Here is a 17,844-nt window from a genome sequence, read left to right as displayed (position 1 = left end):
ATCGGGATGAATATACTTCCTTTTTAAAATTATAATATACTATTTTTATACTAAAGGGAACAAAAGACTGCTTTTAGAATTTTAATATTAATTTAGTTACACCGAAGGCGTCAAGAGACACCTTTTAAAATTTTAATTTTGATTTAGTTATACCGAAGGCGTCAAAAGACACCTTTTAAAATTTTAATTTAACAGTACTTTCATCAAAGCAGACACACACACACAGAAGACATTTTTTAAAAATTCTCCCTCAATTAATTTTTCAAACTTTCCTATAGATGTTGTAAATTTAATTTTAAAATAATAAATATATAATAGATATAAAAATAGTCTCAAATCACAGCAATGTTTGCAGGATTCATCATTTCGTTGCAATTCTTTTATTTGTTCACTGGCGATCCATCTTTTATTACACGACGCTTTATCAAATAGTTCGCAGCCATCTATATTAACAAAATAAAGAACAAAATGTCGAGTCCAGGGAAAAGCAAATAAAAGGACAGAGCAGTGCAACAAAGGATTGTCCTCTGGACTGCCCTGCAATTAGAAATTCGACGTTTCCAATAGTCCACGATAGAATTCTTCCGCATACAAAAGACTTTTTCGAAGTTGGAAATTTACGTTCTGCTTTACAATTAAATTTTTCAGAGAACTACACGTCAGAATACAATATGTATTGTTTCATGTCCGGCTCACAAAAATCTAGTAAAAATGTCTACTTGACGTCACAAATATTTATAAACGTGTAGCATTAAATATTTATTAATATCTAAGTTATTTGTACTTCAATAAATATTTAATAAATAAATCATATAAGTGATTTATACTTGAATAAATAATATAAGTGATGTATACCTTAATATGTTAGACAGTGTAATAAAAACAACAATTTTCAAAGTATGTTCAAATCAAGAAGTAAATCAAAAAGTAGTTAAAGGCTTATTATAATTATTCATTTACAAATTAAGAATAAAATATATGTATGAGACATACACAGACATATTACTATTACTATTACTATTACTAATGCTTTGTTTATTATACTTATATGTTGATAAGTTGTATTCTCTCGAATACTTAATCGAAAATTTCAAATTCCATTATCAGACATAGAGCAGTATTCTCCAATTTTTAAAGTAATTTTGTAACTAGCAATAAATCACCGACAGAAGAAGAACAAAATTGTAACATTTAAGGAACAGTTTAATCTCGCTTGATCTGACTAATTCACTCGTAAATCGACCGTTAACTCTGAATTACAGTAGAACCTTCATTATCCAAATTAACCTTCGCCCACCAAATGCCCTATCATTTTAGCTTGCTTTGTGCAACAGACAACTGTCGCGTTGAGAAACGGTCGTAATTAAAAATATACTTGATATTATTTTCACATAAACAGCTACATTTGTTCAAAGGATTAACAAAAGACGAAAATCGAAAATGATACTTCCCGATGATATCATTTAATCTTAACTCTTAACTCTAACTGGTACAATGATCTTCACAGAGACGACTGTCCAAAAGTGATGGCATCTAATTAATTGTATGGGATATAATAAATTAATGTTAATCTAATTCTAGATAAACGATACATTGTTTTTTTTTTGCTGACGTATTATAGAAGACAATAATATAGAAGACATTTCTCCTTCTAAAATTGGTGAAATTGCAAAGATACATCTGTAGCAAATATTAAATATCAGATTTAAATTTTTCTACTACTACTTATAAACTACATCTATAAAAATTATTTCTCCATTACAAATGGAACTTTTTCATTGTTATAATATTTCTACGAAAGTTTCTAGAATTTTTTAGTAAACGTTTCTTGCAAATAATGATATTATAAATTACATTTATGAAAATTATTTCTCCATTAAGAATGAATTTGTTTTCACTGTTACGATATTCCTAAAAAAAATTTCTGGAATATTATAGTATTTAGTAAATGTTTCTTGTAAGTAAATTGTTTTCATGCGTAATTTACAAATGCACATAAAATCACTGTAAACTTTGCATTAGAGTTAATAAAACGAAAGAAAAGGTATTAACGACTAATCGTTTCGTAATCATCGCGGTGCTGACCAGAAGTAATTTGCCGACTGCGCGCTCCGGGAGAACGGACTCGACGACTTTCGTTTGCATGTAATCAAGGTTGCCGATCATTCGTCGCAATTGAGACCGGGGAGGACTGAATGACTTATGGCTTATGGGATCAGAAATTAAAAATTATAATGATGCCGACCGCGTATTGCGTAGGTCATTGAGAGTGTCACGCGTGACGTGGGAGCGTGCGTACGCAGAGGAATGTCGGAGAAAATGCGACGGAAACACGTACTGACATCGGCAGCACGAGGCTTCAGACTTCTATAGTTTAGCTGGCAGCATCGTGGAAAGAGAATGAAAGGGATGGAGTCGCTCGAGGATGGGAAGCAACGCGAACGAGAAAATACCATACAATACCGTAATCATTTTTCTAGGATGTCCGTCCGTCTTACAGCTTGCTCACACGATACGGTTCTTCCACCGATTCGGTAACTTCACGTTTCATTTGTTATTATTAAAATTGTCCTCATTAATTGTAAGATGCAGACACTGCCTAAACATTTATTCCTGTCCCGAATATTTGTAATAAGTTAGAAATAACATAATCAAATCGTTAAATTTTTCTAATTTGTGTCACTGTTTTGTATTTCCTCTCTACTCAGTTTTGTAAAAAAAATATATAAAATCCGCAGTCCTCTTGTAATTATAATTTCTATTAAACATTGTGTTTTGAAAAAAATATATTTCAATATTGTGATCGTTAGATATGAGCTATAAAACGATGAAAAAATAAAAGAAGTCTAAGAACACTGTAATACTTTTTTAGCTGTAAAAATGACATTTTCCTCTGCAAACCAGAAAATGTTTTACTTTACCATTTTTTTCAGGCCATCAGAAAGAATAGCTAAAATATTCAAACTGATTAGATAATGATTTTCCTGAACAATTTATGTTATAGTAATCGTGCGGTCATTTGAAGTAACCTTTGCCTTAGCGAAAATGCAATCCGCGGCTTTGTTCGCAAGTTATTAACGAAAACAGTGACCAATGAGAGGCGAGATCAGATCTTCAAGTGTTTGTATTATTGAAACTGTAAGCATATGAATATTGTAATGAAGTATGTCTGCCTATCGCCTACATATCATTGTACTATTTGGTGTGGGCTATATTTTTTTCAGACAATGTACATATACCTCCTTTCTCTTGCTAAAAGAGATCGTTGTTATTTCAATAGAAATATTATTTCTGAGAAAAGCATTGGAAGTGGATGGTTATGCACCCAGATAAGTCGCCTAAATTCGAGGCTTAGTTATTCCGAGGTTAATGACTAGCGAAGATATGATAATTGTAAGAAGTCATTAACATAATACAATATCAGTTACTGTGGCTAAGACTACTTAGAAAGGATAGGGTAAGTACGTTAATTACTGTGCTTCCCCCTGGTTACTATGTTCTTACAATAATTTTGCACATTTGAAAACAACATTATTAAATTAAAGATATTAATTTTGTAAATGCGAAAAGTAAATGTTCACATCTCTCATAATAATTTTAGGCGTTTCTGACTTAATCTCCTTAAAAAACTTAAGAACACGTTGCAAATAATGATGAAAAATATATAAAAACGATGCTTTACAACATTCGATTAAATTACTGAAAACAATAATGTAATCGACTTCTTAGATATATTTCTTTATTTAAAGTAATTCTGTAACTGAAACAAATTTACGTCTTGTTTCGATTTCACTGTGCACTGTACTTAGATTAAGTTTTCTTGAATTTGTAACTTGAATTTGTTACTTTTAAAACTACATTCTTTCGAACAAATAAAATATTTTAATATCAGCGTAGAGAAATTCACAGACAGTAACTGAATCAGTGTACAGAAATTGACACAAGGCAATTAGATCAGCATATAGAAATTGACACACGACAATTAGATCAATGTACAGAAATTGGCAAATAGATTAGTGTATAGAAATTGGCACACGTCAATTAGGTCAGTGTGCAGAAATTGACACATATACTGATTATTAGAATAAGAATTTCTTCATATAGGAATTAATTCGGAAAATAATCGATTCGAATAAAAATTATAGAATATAGTGTTCTATTAATTAATTTTTTCTATGATAATTTTTAGAATTAACCTCTTTGTCAACCACTGTATCGAAAAATATTGTTACTTTTTGGTACATTGATCATTGATGCATTACTAAAAATAATCTTTTTTCGGGTGTAAAAGCAGCCATCGTTCATTCCAGGATTCATATTTAGATTACTTATATGGTTAGAAAATTACATAAAATAAAGACAGTCAACAACATTATTCACATTATTACTCAAATAATTTTACAATCTCTATGGGAATAATTTATTCGAATAATTTAACAATCTCTATGCGAATAATTTAACAATCTCTATTCCAATAATTTTACAATCTCTGTTCGAATAATTTAACAATCTCTATGCGAATAATTTTACAATCTCTGTGCAAATAATCTATTCGAATAAAAAATCAAGAATTATTCGTATAGATAGAATAATTTGTTACGAATAATGAATAGTTGCTATTCGAATAAAATATGCGATTGAAAAGGATTCACTCGAATCATTATTTTAGAGAAACATTTATATTCGGAACGATTTGAATAAAACCCGATTCTGGTTTTTATCGTAAATGCATAAAGATCCGCCGTGAAATAATCACTGGGACATTTAGAATTGCGGGAACGGCTCTCAAACCGGCAAAAAGTTTCGCCAAAGATGACAAAGGATGCATTCCACGCATAGCTAACCCAAACCCCGCATGACGCATACGTCTTTTATACTTATGCAATTTTCTCAAACGCATTCACTTCGGACGCATACCCCGTGCAACCATTGTCCTTTTATAATTCGCTATTACTCTGATGTAAGCGACGCGACGTAAAAAACAACGTTCTTAGAATAATGTCTTCGTTATTAGAAGAGCTCTCCGTTAACCAGTTCTGTAATAATAGAAAATTCGATTCAGTTAATCAATAAGCTGTTGCAACCTCTTTGAGAAGTGTGTAAGTAACTGTAATTATACTATATATCATATTTTGTTTAAATACAACACTTTCAGAAGACTTATAATTTAATAAAGAATACCAAAGAGAGATAGAATATTCTTCTCAACCAGTTTACTATTTCTGACGAGAATTCTCGTTATGGAAAAATAGCAACATTTCGTATCATTTTCTTTAATTTTGTTTAAATTCTCGTCGTAAACTCAAATAAACAAGTATTACTTTTTACGTGTTTAAGTTTTTATTTCTTCCTTGTTATTTCATTCAGTTACAATTTTTACAAGTTCAGTAAATAATATAACATAAATTAATAACATAAGTTTAGTAAGTAATAGAGTTTATGTAAATTTATATTTAAATTTTATTTGAAATTAATTAGATAATTCTAAAAGTTATTATCAATTCTCTGTGAATAATTTTAGATTTTATTATTTTCTTCGATTTTAATCAATTTCCATAATATTATTTATAAATCTTAAATTTATATATATTAAACTTTAATTCTCTTATAAATTTACTTGCAAATTTTTAAATTTTACTATAAATTAATACATTTACAGCATCCTTTATAGTTTTATATTTATATAAATATGAATTTACATAGACGTCTAGTAAATAATTCCATCTAATATCTCCGAAAAGTTCGTTTCATTTGGCATAATTCTAAATAAGTTATAGAAGGCGTTCGAATATTATAGTGTTCAACACACTAATATTTAGTATTAATATTCTGTTTCAGGAAAGTTTAATAAAGAATATCAAAGTATTAGTCTGCTCTTTTCGACGAGTATACTCGTCGTAAGGAAATGGCAACGTTTTGTGTAATAACGAGTATACTCGTCAAAAACAGCTGACTGGTTAAGACGGATACTTTGATAGTCTTTATACAATTACCTATTTTATAAAAATATTGTATTTAAACAAAATGTGAAATACAGTGCAATTACGCTAACCTGTACACTGTTCAAAGAGATTGCAACAGCTAATTGGTTAACCGAATCGAAATTTCCATATTATACAACGCACTCTGCTTCGGTAACGCTACTCAAATCCGTACTTACAATTAGTTTACGTGATTGAAAGTGCGTTGTAAGATTTCTTACGAGACAGTTATTCGTCCCACTTCGCAATAGTTACCACGTACACTTTTTTAGTCGCATTCGGCGGCAGTTTCAAGCGTCTATCAAACATCGACTGTGTTCGATCATACAAATAATCAGTGGCTGATTATAAGAATTTTTAACGTAACAGTTTTATTTGTCGTTAAAACTTGTATGCAGCCCTCACGATATTTCTTGTATACTAAACTTGAAACGAAATTGAAGTACATAGCGTATTCGAAATATAAAATATTTATACATTTACGTTAAAAATTTACGTTAAGATTGATTACATGGAATATCAAATTAGGAAGACATTAGGAGAATTTATGAACGTTCTTACGTCGTCTTTGTATTACGTCCTATTATACGTACTATAATAGTTATATAATTTGTGTATACTATAATAGTTACATAATTTACAAGTTTATAAATAAGTATATTACAAATTTATAAACAAATTTAATTCTCTTATAAATTTACTTAAATTTTTATATCTTTATATAATTAATTACATTTGTAGCTTCATCTATAATTTCATATTTAGTTAAATATGAATTTACATAGACGTCTAGTAAATAATTCCATCTAACGTCCCCGAAAAGTTGAACTGATTTGGCATAATTTTACAAAATTCTAAAAAGTGTTCGAATATTATAGTATTAAACACTAATATTTGGTGTTAATATTCCGTCTCCGAATAGATCGCGAACACGTTCTCCACAAATTACAAGACGTTTTCGTTATTTGTTCAACCCTGGTCCGGTATTTGCGCGCGAGAGCAAGGAATTCAATCCCGTATCAAGCTGTTTGTTCTTCGTGCTTTTGCAACGAACAAATGCTGCGCCGGTCTCGCGAGAAAATTGTCCGCCGAATATTTCACGGGGGTTCCAAGGACAACGGCAGGGACAAAAGAAATTCCATATGCGTATACTGTTCGTTGGTCGGATCCACGAATTCGCTGGACCCGGCCGGCGATATTTATCAGCAGAGATTACAACGGTACATCTCCGTGTATAACTGCATACGTTTAGCTTGCTTTCTACGATCGCGATGGTTCGCTCACGAATTCGGATACCGTAATTTTTCGGAGCGAGCGACGGATACCAGCAGCCTCCGCAACGCGTAAGATAAATGTCCCAGTGATATTGGTCGGCTAAAGAAAGAATTTCCGTTCTAAGTCACTTATTAGACTAATAAGAGTTATATTTGTATGCGTATAGTTTTGTCTGTGAAGGCTAGAGAAACCTTTGTACGGAGTAAAGTGACCTAACTCTTTAATTGAAAAAAATGTGAGATCTTTTCGATGTACCAGTTATTGGACACTTTAATTCTGGTAATTGAACATGGTACTGCACGCAATTGAATTGTAATTGTAACTGTAATGACAAAAAGATTTACAATTAATTCATATGTTACGCATGCGATAAAAATATTGTATAAAAAATTCAATCTTTACCGAAAAAGAGAGAAACCTTGTATATTCTAACTGATAGTTAAGATAACATACAGTTAGGTTAATCAATTGATAATATATAATTGAGTTCCCTTGTAATTAAATTAAATTTACAGTTAAGTTAATTTATAGTTAAGTCAATGTACAGTTGAGTTGTTTCACTTATCTTTTTAACATTTTGGCATGTGTAAATTACATTTCAAAACTTAAGCAAACATTTTCGTTTCATAACATAGTATATGTAGTTAATATTATTATAATATAATAATATGTACATATACATATTATCCATAGTATTCACAGTATGAAATAATATATTACGTTATATATTAATATATAACAGTATAAAATAGTATTATTATTTATTATATATTATTTGTTATATTTCTTTCTGAACAAATTATTTTAGTAAGGTCTATCTATCTTGTGAAGTTCCAGTGTTTTCCTTGTTATTCTACAAAGGTAGCGAAAAGTTCTATTCGAAATGCACACCTGAAACTATTGACGTTATGTACAGCTTTTACTTGAAACATTGGATCATTCAGTTTCCTGTTTCTCGTACACCTCCTGTACCTTATATTCGGACACGTTTAAATTTGTATACCAGAATATAAAGAAACTTTCCATTAGAATCGTATATTTATGTGAGAAATACGCGCTTATTTAACTTTCGCAATATAAAGTTTTAAAACATGTCCATCTACGAAAAAGTTAAGGAAATAAGAATTTTACTTGCATCATTTAGATACTGATAAAATGAATACAATTTTCTTAATATTTAATCGAGTTACTCATATCGAGTGATTCAAGCTCGAAAGTTGCTTGAGTCACGATTTTCAATATCATTCTTTAATTTACATTTCAGTAGTCTCATCGGTATAATTACCGTTACAAGAATACTATAATACGATATTTGGCGAAAAAGAGGGTAGAAATATAAGTTTTGAATTGCAGTTCAAAGTACAATTAGATGTTCCAATTAGTATGCAAAGTTAATCTTCTGTGAAACAACAGTTCCGTAATAACATCAACTTTTACTTTCACTTTTCACTAGGCGTGAGCAGCATTTTTAAAATTATTTTTACACTTCTTGCACAATGACTGTACATGTATATACGATTGAATTTTATGTGCAACATAATAGCAAATTCTGAAGTACGAGAGAGAGAGAGAGAGAGAGAGAGAGAGAGAGAGAGAGAGAGAGAGAGAGAGAGAGTACGCCTTTCGACAGCAAAGAGTTAACCAACTTCGACGAAATTTCCAGTGTGCATCAAACTTTCTGAGATCTGCAAAACGCATTGCCGACGTTTTTTCATTAATTTCGACCAAAACAAGTCGCTCGCTGTATACCGTCTAGCCGTAAACGGTAAGAATCACCGGTGCACTACGTGCACTCCGGAATTGTTCCGCAACGTTGCAAAAAAAAATACAGTGCAGATGAGTCAGCCACTTCTTTCGCAACTTTCTAACGTCATTTACACGCTCGCAAATCCGTGTCCGATCGTTTGCACGCAGCTCGATTCGAGGTTTTGTCGGTTGATTTTGTCATTGGTGAACATAATCGTACTCTTAGCGACTCATTGCATTCTCTGCATCAGAGTTCGGCAAAATTTTATTCCGGTGACGGATGAGGAGATAACGATTTAATGAATAAAATTTTATTCGACATTACCGAATAAATAATATCCGATCGAATCCAAAATGTATATAAATGGATAACAATTTATCCGAATAAAAATTCATTTGAATAAGAAATAACTCGTTATTTGAATAAGAATTTATTCCTACAGGATTTAATTCGGGAAATAATCGATTTGAATAAAAATTATAGAATATACTGTTTTAGATTTCCCGAAATTTTCATTGAACCAAGGCCATTTTACATGCTTCAAAAACTATGATAAATTCGTCTAGCGGACATTAATTGTATGCGAAACAAACTTTTGGGCCATCCTAATATTTGCACTCTAAATTGCTAATTCAATGCCGAATGCCCCTGACTTAGTTAGTTACGTTAATTCACGCTCAGATTAACTCGATCTAACGAGATTTGTGACTCTAAGTTTTCCGTCGTGTTCTAAGGATTCCCGGAACTTACATTTCGCGAAAATGTAAAGGTCGCTTCTAAACGTCATCGTATGTATATGATATTCAAACCCTTAACTGACATAATAATTATCATAAAAATCCATACAGATATGGATCAAAATAAAATGGATACAAATCCATACAGATATGGATTAAAATAAAATGGATAAAAATCCATACAGATATGGATTTTTCGGATCACGATAGACCCCAAAGTGAAAAGTGCAGAAAAACGTGTTGATTTAATCCTAGATTTGTTATTTGAGTGTTAGCAACTGCACGACATAATAAAAACATGTGAAATTAAATTATTTCTACAAAATAAAATAGAAATACAACGTTAGGGTTACTGGAAACCCCAGGATACTAGGCAAGGGTGAAATAAATATTTTATTATAAATAGAATAAATATAAATAAATAAATATTTTTTATTTTATCCCTTTCGGTAAAGCTAGTGGCAAGATACAATTTTATCAGATCTCTTCAACCCTTTTCATCCCCTTCGTTAAGAATAATGTTAGATTACAATTTTAAAACAGGTGTCCCTTCAACCCTTCGTCAAGAATAATGTTAAATTACAATTTTAAAAAAGATGACTTTACATCCTTTTTTCAAGAATACAATATTAAAAGAGGTCTTTCCATCCCTTTGTTAAGAACAACGTTAGATTACAACATTAAACAGTGTCTTTCGACAAAAATAATGTTAAATTACAATTTTAAAAGATGTTCATTAACCTCATTGGTAAAAATAGTGCTAAATTACAATTTTTAAATATGTCCTTTAAACCCATTTGCAAATGGACAATTAAGAAAACGAAGTAAATAGTCTAACACTCTCTATAGAAAAATTTCGAAACTGTTCGAATTTGTTAACGTTAAAATGAAACATTTCATAGTAATATCCGCCTTTAAGTTGAAGTGACACACTCGACGGCAGAAAATTGCTACTTCAATGAAATCTCGTTCTTTGCATTTGCCTAACCACTCAAAGCAGAACCACGCCAAATCCAATTACGTTAATTTGGCTACTTTCTTTACACAGTACTTTCAGCAGTCCTCCAAAACTGAAAATTGGATATTCCTACACGTTCAAAGCCGCGATTCAAGCTTAATTGGATTCAACGAACCAGTAACGATGGTGGATCATATTATCGAGATAATAATGCTTGCAAGCTTCCGCAGAAGGTACTACGCAAACTGTGAACACTGATTATTGCATATAAAAATAAATTAGTTCGAATAAAAACGGAGAGAAGCTTCTTATAATACGTTCCTGAATGTTCTAGATATAACTAACAAATCGTTATTTTATGAAATTAAAATAATTGCCACTAAAAAGAAAAAAAATCGCTATATCACGTATCAAATTAATTTTGATACTATCAAATTTGTTCGCCCTTAAAAAAAAAGACTACATTCAATTTCATATGCTTAAGATGCGATGAAGATCATATGAAATGAAGGTAATGTAGGTCAGAAAACATGTTTTGGATTTCGAGTTGAAATAACGTCGTCAAAAGGTTAATCATTTTATCCGGAGCCTAATAATAAGTTTTCATTCATGTGGACGTAGCTTGATATTAAATTACAAATTGCGAATACGTTTTACTTATAATTGATGCTTGTATATTACTTAGGCTCTGTTTGATTACATGCTATAGTATAAAATAATTTCCTATATCACTTTTAATTGATTTTATTTTATATTATATTATACTCTCTCTCTTGTGTCTAATTAATTTTTCGTTGGTTTATCTGTGGCCTATTTTTGGCTCTGATCCTTTCAAATGGAAAAAAGCTTGATACTGGATGTTAGATACATATGCAATTGTAACATCTTCTTAAAGTGCATGATGAATATAAGATAAATTATTTCAACTTGTAATTCATTAATTCAATTATTTCTATTGGTACTGAAGACTTTTCTGATTGTCTATAAATATTGCAAGAACACATTATACTGTTATTATAACACCCTTGGTGGTTGCAGTATCACGGTATAGGTAGCGCTCACCGATGCCCGACTATAATCTTCCACGGTAACGAAAGGGCTGGGTAAGTAAAGTTCAGTCAACCGGAAATCAGAAGATTTTTCCAACCATCCCTGTATCCACTGTAGTATATGCTCAAAAAGGTCTACCTTTTCACTATTACCTGTGTACAATAGAAATACTGTACGCAAAAATAACATAAAATACTCTCTCAACCCTGAACCTACCATGCCGGTTATTTTCATTGGTTTCGCATGTTTTATCTTGAGATCGTTGACAGTACAAAGACTCTTTTAAAGGGAATGATACAACAAACTTCTTAATTCAAGCATACGGTGTTATAAAAATGGTGAAATGACTAAATAAATTCAGTCTTGTCATTCATATAGAAGAACCCGCGTCAGTCACCTTTAGTGCTCGGTAAATTTAGTGTTAAACGTGGAAAGTCTGGAAATAAATTTCATTGTAAATCTGTTGTAAACCTGTGTATGTAATTATAAACGTTTTTGTTGTAAACCTATGTATATAATTATAAACATGTTTGTTGTATACCTGTCTATATAATTGTAAATATTAATTGTAATCGTAAAATCGATGTTCGCAATGCCATCGATGCATATATATATATATTACATAGAAAACATACAACATAAGAAATCAGTTGTATTAAAACTTATTAAAACATGTAACCTTTAACCTCTTTTGAAATAGTGCAAGACTATGCTAGGCTCTGTTGAAGGCAATGCAACACTTATTACAAATAGGTATCAAAAGACGTCATATAATGTCTCCAGCATAATGTGCTAAATGTATGTTTACAATATTCCGCGAATTCTGTCGAATCTAAAACGAATGGAGCAGTTATAATGTTTTGGAGATACTGCAATGAATCATGCAATGGAAAAGGCCAGAAACGTGGTCGGAGGAGGCATGGCTGCAACACCGTGATAATGCTACACACGGCACTCCTCGTTCAAGAATTTCTGACCTGAAACTCGTCTTGTATAGTTCTGCAACCACGATGTTCACTCGATGTGTTGCCATTTGACTTCTGCCCTTTCCCCGCCTTAAATGTGCATTTTAACGCGTTGATTGGCGAACCAGAATTACCAAAAACATCAGCGAAACAGAGGAATTGAACTACTAGACTGTGATAACCGGAGTGTGTGATATAAAACTATATGTACGCAATTATATTGTAGAATTACACTGCAAAATTATACAGAAGGGAATACAATTATCTAAAACTATGTAGAACTATATGGAGATATACTGTAAAGACTACATGGAATTATATTGCACAAATACATTGCAAAAACTATATAACTATATTGCACAACATGGAACTATGTATATGTACATATATAGAAGCACATAAGAATATATAGAACTATATCGAACTATACAGTAGAAATATACATAAAAGTTTAGGGTAACTTTATAGAATTAAATTAATTGTTATATAAAATATATTTACGAAATATATGGAAATATCGATCTATATATTGTAGATCTATATAGGACTACATTATAAAACTATAAGTACTATAAGTATGTATATAGCACTATACATATACATATACATATAAAATAGTATGAGTGAAGAAAATAGATTAATGCTAATTATCCATAACTTGAACTGAGAATATCGTATCATGTAAGGCTAATAATAGTTCATTAAATATTTGTTCTAGTCGAACGAGGTCTATTGTTTCTCCTATCCCAAATCTAACGCTTCCCACTAATTATACAACACTCGCAAGCCTAATTCGAGCCTAAAACTTGTCGGCTCTTCAGAGAAAGATCATGGCCGTACAATGCTCGTCTTTTAACACATTATGTGCGGAACAAGTTTGAATACCATCTCAAACATTTAATTGTTTAAATTTTATTTTATATTTGAGGGAATCCCCCCTTGGAATCCTAAAAATCTCGTTAGACATTTGTTATTGAAATCTTATCGTTAGTTTTGAAAATATTAAATTCTTTTTAAAAACTGTATTCATTGTGTGATTTTCTCCCCCACTAGGCGCGTGTGAGTAAAGCTCGATCTGTGCCCCGCACAAAATGTGTTAATCATCTTCATCGATCGCGAATAAGGCGCAAGCAGTCGTAGGTGTCCGACTGAACGAGCCGCACTGTAACGGTTCATAGGACTTGTTACGACCTCTATTGTACTTTCTATTGACCGGGCAGACCGTGCCGGAACGGTCCTTGAATAAATCGGGACCGCTTATGATTCTGACTCCGACAGTTTTCTTTCTCCGAAGGGTACATGGACTCGGTCAATCTTCCATGCAAGTTCCCTCCTCGTCTTGCACAAGCGACGTTTTTACAGGGCCGCTGGGAATTTTACTCGTTTCACGCCCGCGTAACTCGTGTAAAAACCAAAAATGGGCTAACGGGGTCGGTAACCATGCGAGCCTAATAAAATGGAGTAACTCCTTTTTCGTATATAAAGATACTGTAAAAAGGAGAGATTTTTATAGGAAGATCCCCTTTCGAATGCAAATCAGTGAGTGAGAAAGAATGTAACATTGAATTGTACACCGCGGGACAAAAAGATAGCACGCATTAAAATCGACGTCATTTTTATTCATGTAACATTACAACCAAGGTTCTGCTTCTATACGAACTTGCAAAATACCAGTACACACATACACAAATGAGATAGAATTGAATTTCGCCGGTCTAAACAATTGTATTTGATAAAAAGAAGAATTTGTATGAAAATAATGCTATCACAAAATGATGGCACATCGCAATATTCAAACCCTTTAATATTTTTCGCAACAAAACTATAGCATAGAATGAATACATTTTAAGTACGATCAATGAAACATCATTACCAACAAATCATAGTTATTACACTTGATCCAATCTCTACTCGACACGAAAGATATCAATCATTCAGCCTCCTCTCCGTCGGAAAGATCTTGTTTTCGTGGCATCTGTCTCGTTAACCTTCCCAAGCGGCGCAATTGACACTTACGTGAGTCAAATAACACATACGACTGACAAATAACAGAATTAACACTTTACGCCTCACGTTCTACCAGAAATGGGAAACGGAATTATCTGTCCAGATTTAAAAATAAAGTCTTACGCTAATGTGTTCGATGTGCCGAAGATTCAGCTCTGCAAAACGCTCTGCCAAAGAAGATTGAAAGAGCATTCATAGAAATAAATTTTTTAGTAATATTTATAGCTTAATTCATTATATGTATATTAGCATATATTATTTTGCTAACGCGAATAAAAATGGCCACGAAAAATATTTCTTGGTTCGAGGAGGCAAATGTGACAAATATGTGACAAATGTGGCTATCCTTAATTAAATCTTTTTTGTTCGAGATCTCGCCAAGATCACGATATTATAAGTCATTGGATCTGGCTTAATCGTAACTATTACATTCTAATGATAAAAATATATCATTTAAAAAGATGGTGTGTAGTTAAAATGATATATAACAATACTGAGTGAAATTTTATAGAATATTCAATTAACTAATAGCTAATATGGCTATTCGTTATATACTGTTTGTTTGCGTGCAATTCTAAAATGCATAATCATAAATCTTTTCATAAACTATTAAAATTATGAGTGTCGAAACTGTAATGCACATCTATTACGTTCATTTTTCTATGTCAAGGCAACTGTTTCGAAAAATAGGCTGTAATTACATATGCGACATTAAATATATGTATGCGAACGTAGTTACTACGTTACATTTCGTTATACTCCGAGTAACTTCTGAGTAACACAATAACTAAAGATAACGTTTAAAGGTAGCACACATTTGACACTGGGTTGACGGAACACATCAAAACAACGTATTTAAACATTTGTTAATATAGGGATAATCCCTATAAATTAAATATAAATAAATATGAATTTCCTATAAATTAGGGAATTTATACAATCGTCTTTTATTGGTGAAATATTACAATAACAATTGCTAAAAATATAAATAAATATATGCTTATTACCATATTGCTACTTTTTGTACTTCTTACGCAACAAAGAAACTTAGAAAAAATTCACGTCTGGAAACGTATACATAAGCAAACATTTTTCTCTATTTTATAGCTTAACCCTCGAACTCTGCGGGCAAGTTTTTGATTTTTCGGTACGAAATCGCGGGATAGTTTCATTTTTTATGCAGATGTGTCCTAAAAATTACATTGAGAAGGATATAAAAAGCAAAACGAGACAAAATAAAAAAGTTTCTTTGAAATGTAAAATTTGTTAAATTTAGTTCTTTCTTACTACGTATTACAAAATGTTAGTGTATAACTACAATTATACATAATTAAGGAACAATCCAAAACGAACGCTAACGAGGATAGAACTCGGAAGAAGAGAGGGAGAGAGCTGTCATTTAGAAGGCTCATTTAGAGAAACGAATTACGTATTCGGTTTGTTCTAGATATCCCATTGAAAATTTACGTCATTCTTCGAGAGACATTTTTATCTGAATTACATTTCTTATAATTAACTTCAACAATTTTTATCTTCAATAAAAATCTACAATTTACATAAAAGTTACTAAGGTAAACGAAACACATTGTTTAAATTTTTGTCCCAGCCTCCGAAGAAAAAAATTAACAAAATAGAAAGATCTTCATATTTTTCGTCGTTCCAAATGATAACAAAATTAAGACGAAAGTATTTTAAACATTGCACAGTATACTATCTTTTATTATCGTTTAAAAACAATTCAAGTCGTTCAGTTCACTTTTAAAAAGTGTCAGAATGCTTTTTGTCAGCGGCATTATTTAGGAAACTAACGGTAGATGAAGTGTTATGATATTATTTTAGTTTCCGTTAGCCGAATTCGCGAGTGAATCCCAAGAACTCCATATAACTTGAGGAGCTCCGCGATGGATAAGCGTAGGCTAACTAAGAAAATCCCAAGTTTTCTCTACTTACTACGAGTAGACCCTAACGTCCTGTTGATCAAGGCGGAAGCACCGAGACCGCATTATCCTCGCTATCCGCCTCGCTCTTCAACTTCGTTCTCACTTGCGGCCACGGGAGAAGTAGCCTTTCGAAGTCTCACCGGCTTGTCCACGGTCCTTCTCTTTCTTCCTTTCGGGCCAACTCGTTCCTCTTTCTTGCCTCGGCTCAAAGCACTCTTCGTGCCGCCTCGCTCACTTTTTCTCTCCTTTTCTTTCTAATATTTTCTCTCCTTTTCTCTCGTTTTCCTCCCTATTTTTTCGCTCCTTTTCTCTCTACCTTTTTCTCCCTCTTTCACTTTCTATCTTCTTCTCTCCTTTGTCTCTCTTCTTGCCTCTCCATATTTTTCTCTCCTTTTCTCTCTCTTCCTGTCTCTCTATATTTTTCTCTCTCTTCTTGTCGCCCTATCTTTTTCTCTCCATTTCTCGCCCTCTCTTTCTTGCTCTCTCCTTCCTTTTCTACCTCCCTTTCTCGTTGTTTCTCTCTTTCTCTCACTTCTTCTCTTTTTACCTCCCTTTCTCTCCTTATATTTTTCTCTCTCTTCTCGTTGCTCCCCTCTTTCTCTCTTTTTTATCTACCTCTCTCTTTTCCTCTATTTCTGCCTCCCTTTCTATCTTTTTATCTCCCTCTCCCTCCTCTTCTCTCTCTCTCTCTCTCTCTCTCTATTCAACCTACCCTTTCCCACCCTCTCTCTTTCTCGCTCACCGCTTCAGTCACCAATCCCTATTCCCCTTTTCACTCCTCCTTCCTCTTGATTACGCGTTCGCACTGCACCCGCGGGCCACAATACTGACTACCCATAACGACGGGTCGTTCTTTCGACACTCTCGCGCGGCCATCGGCCTCCTCTCTTCCTGATCTACGAAATATTCCCTTGATGCGGTTGCATTCGTCGATCTACTACCGATTAACGATCGAATTCCGTTTACATACACACCGCGGCAAAGCTATAGGACACCTCTGAATTTCTAGCGTTCTTCTTTTTAGGTCACATAGACATGCAGAAAGTTTTTGTATTATGAATATACTATAAAACGTATATTCGCGGTGAGTATTAGGCTCGTTCACATTCGCTAAGTCGGAGCTGAATAATCCGTCTACACGATCAATTTCACGAACGAGATGCCGAAACGTGGATTTGCAAAAT

General features: G+C 32.5%; 1 protein-coding gene and 1 long non-coding RNA gene across 10 annotated transcripts in view; one reads left to right on the top strand and one right to left on the bottom strand.

Annotated features, from left to right (window-relative positions):
* The window catches only part of LOC117220506 (uncharacterized), a 138,778-nt gene that overhangs the window by 112,970 nt on the left and 7,964 nt on the right, over positions 1-17,844 (bottom strand). For 3 of the 9 annotated variants that reach the window (XM_076518701.1, XM_076518700.1, XM_076518693.1), the window contains exon 2: positions 16,672-17,556. The exons of 2 other annotated variants lie outside the window; for them this stretch is intronic. The gene's annotated coding sequence lies outside the window, so the exon portion shown is untranslated. Of the gene's footprint in view, positions 1-16,670; positions 17,598-17,844 lie in introns of all 9 variants that reach the window. 4 more of the 9 variants (XM_076518696.1, XM_076518695.1, XM_076518694.1 and 1 more) reach the window with 4 other exon arrangements.
* On the top strand, positions 2,155-3,395 carry LOC143258806 (uncharacterized). The gene is made up of 3 exons (XR_013032678.1): positions 2,155-2,534; positions 3,005-3,138; positions 3,225-3,395. It is a non-coding gene; the product is annotated as an uncharacterized LOC143258806 (long non-coding RNA).

Source organism: Megalopta genalis, chromosome 2 (genome assembly GCF_051020955.1).
Source record: "Megalopta genalis isolate 19385.01 chromosome 2, iyMegGena1_principal, whole genome shotgun sequence".
NCBI lineage: Eukaryota > Metazoa > Arthropoda > Insecta > Hymenoptera > Halictidae > Megalopta > Megalopta genalis.
Note: the sequence above shows the minus strand (reverse complement) of the source record. Positions and strands in the feature narration are given on the sequence as shown.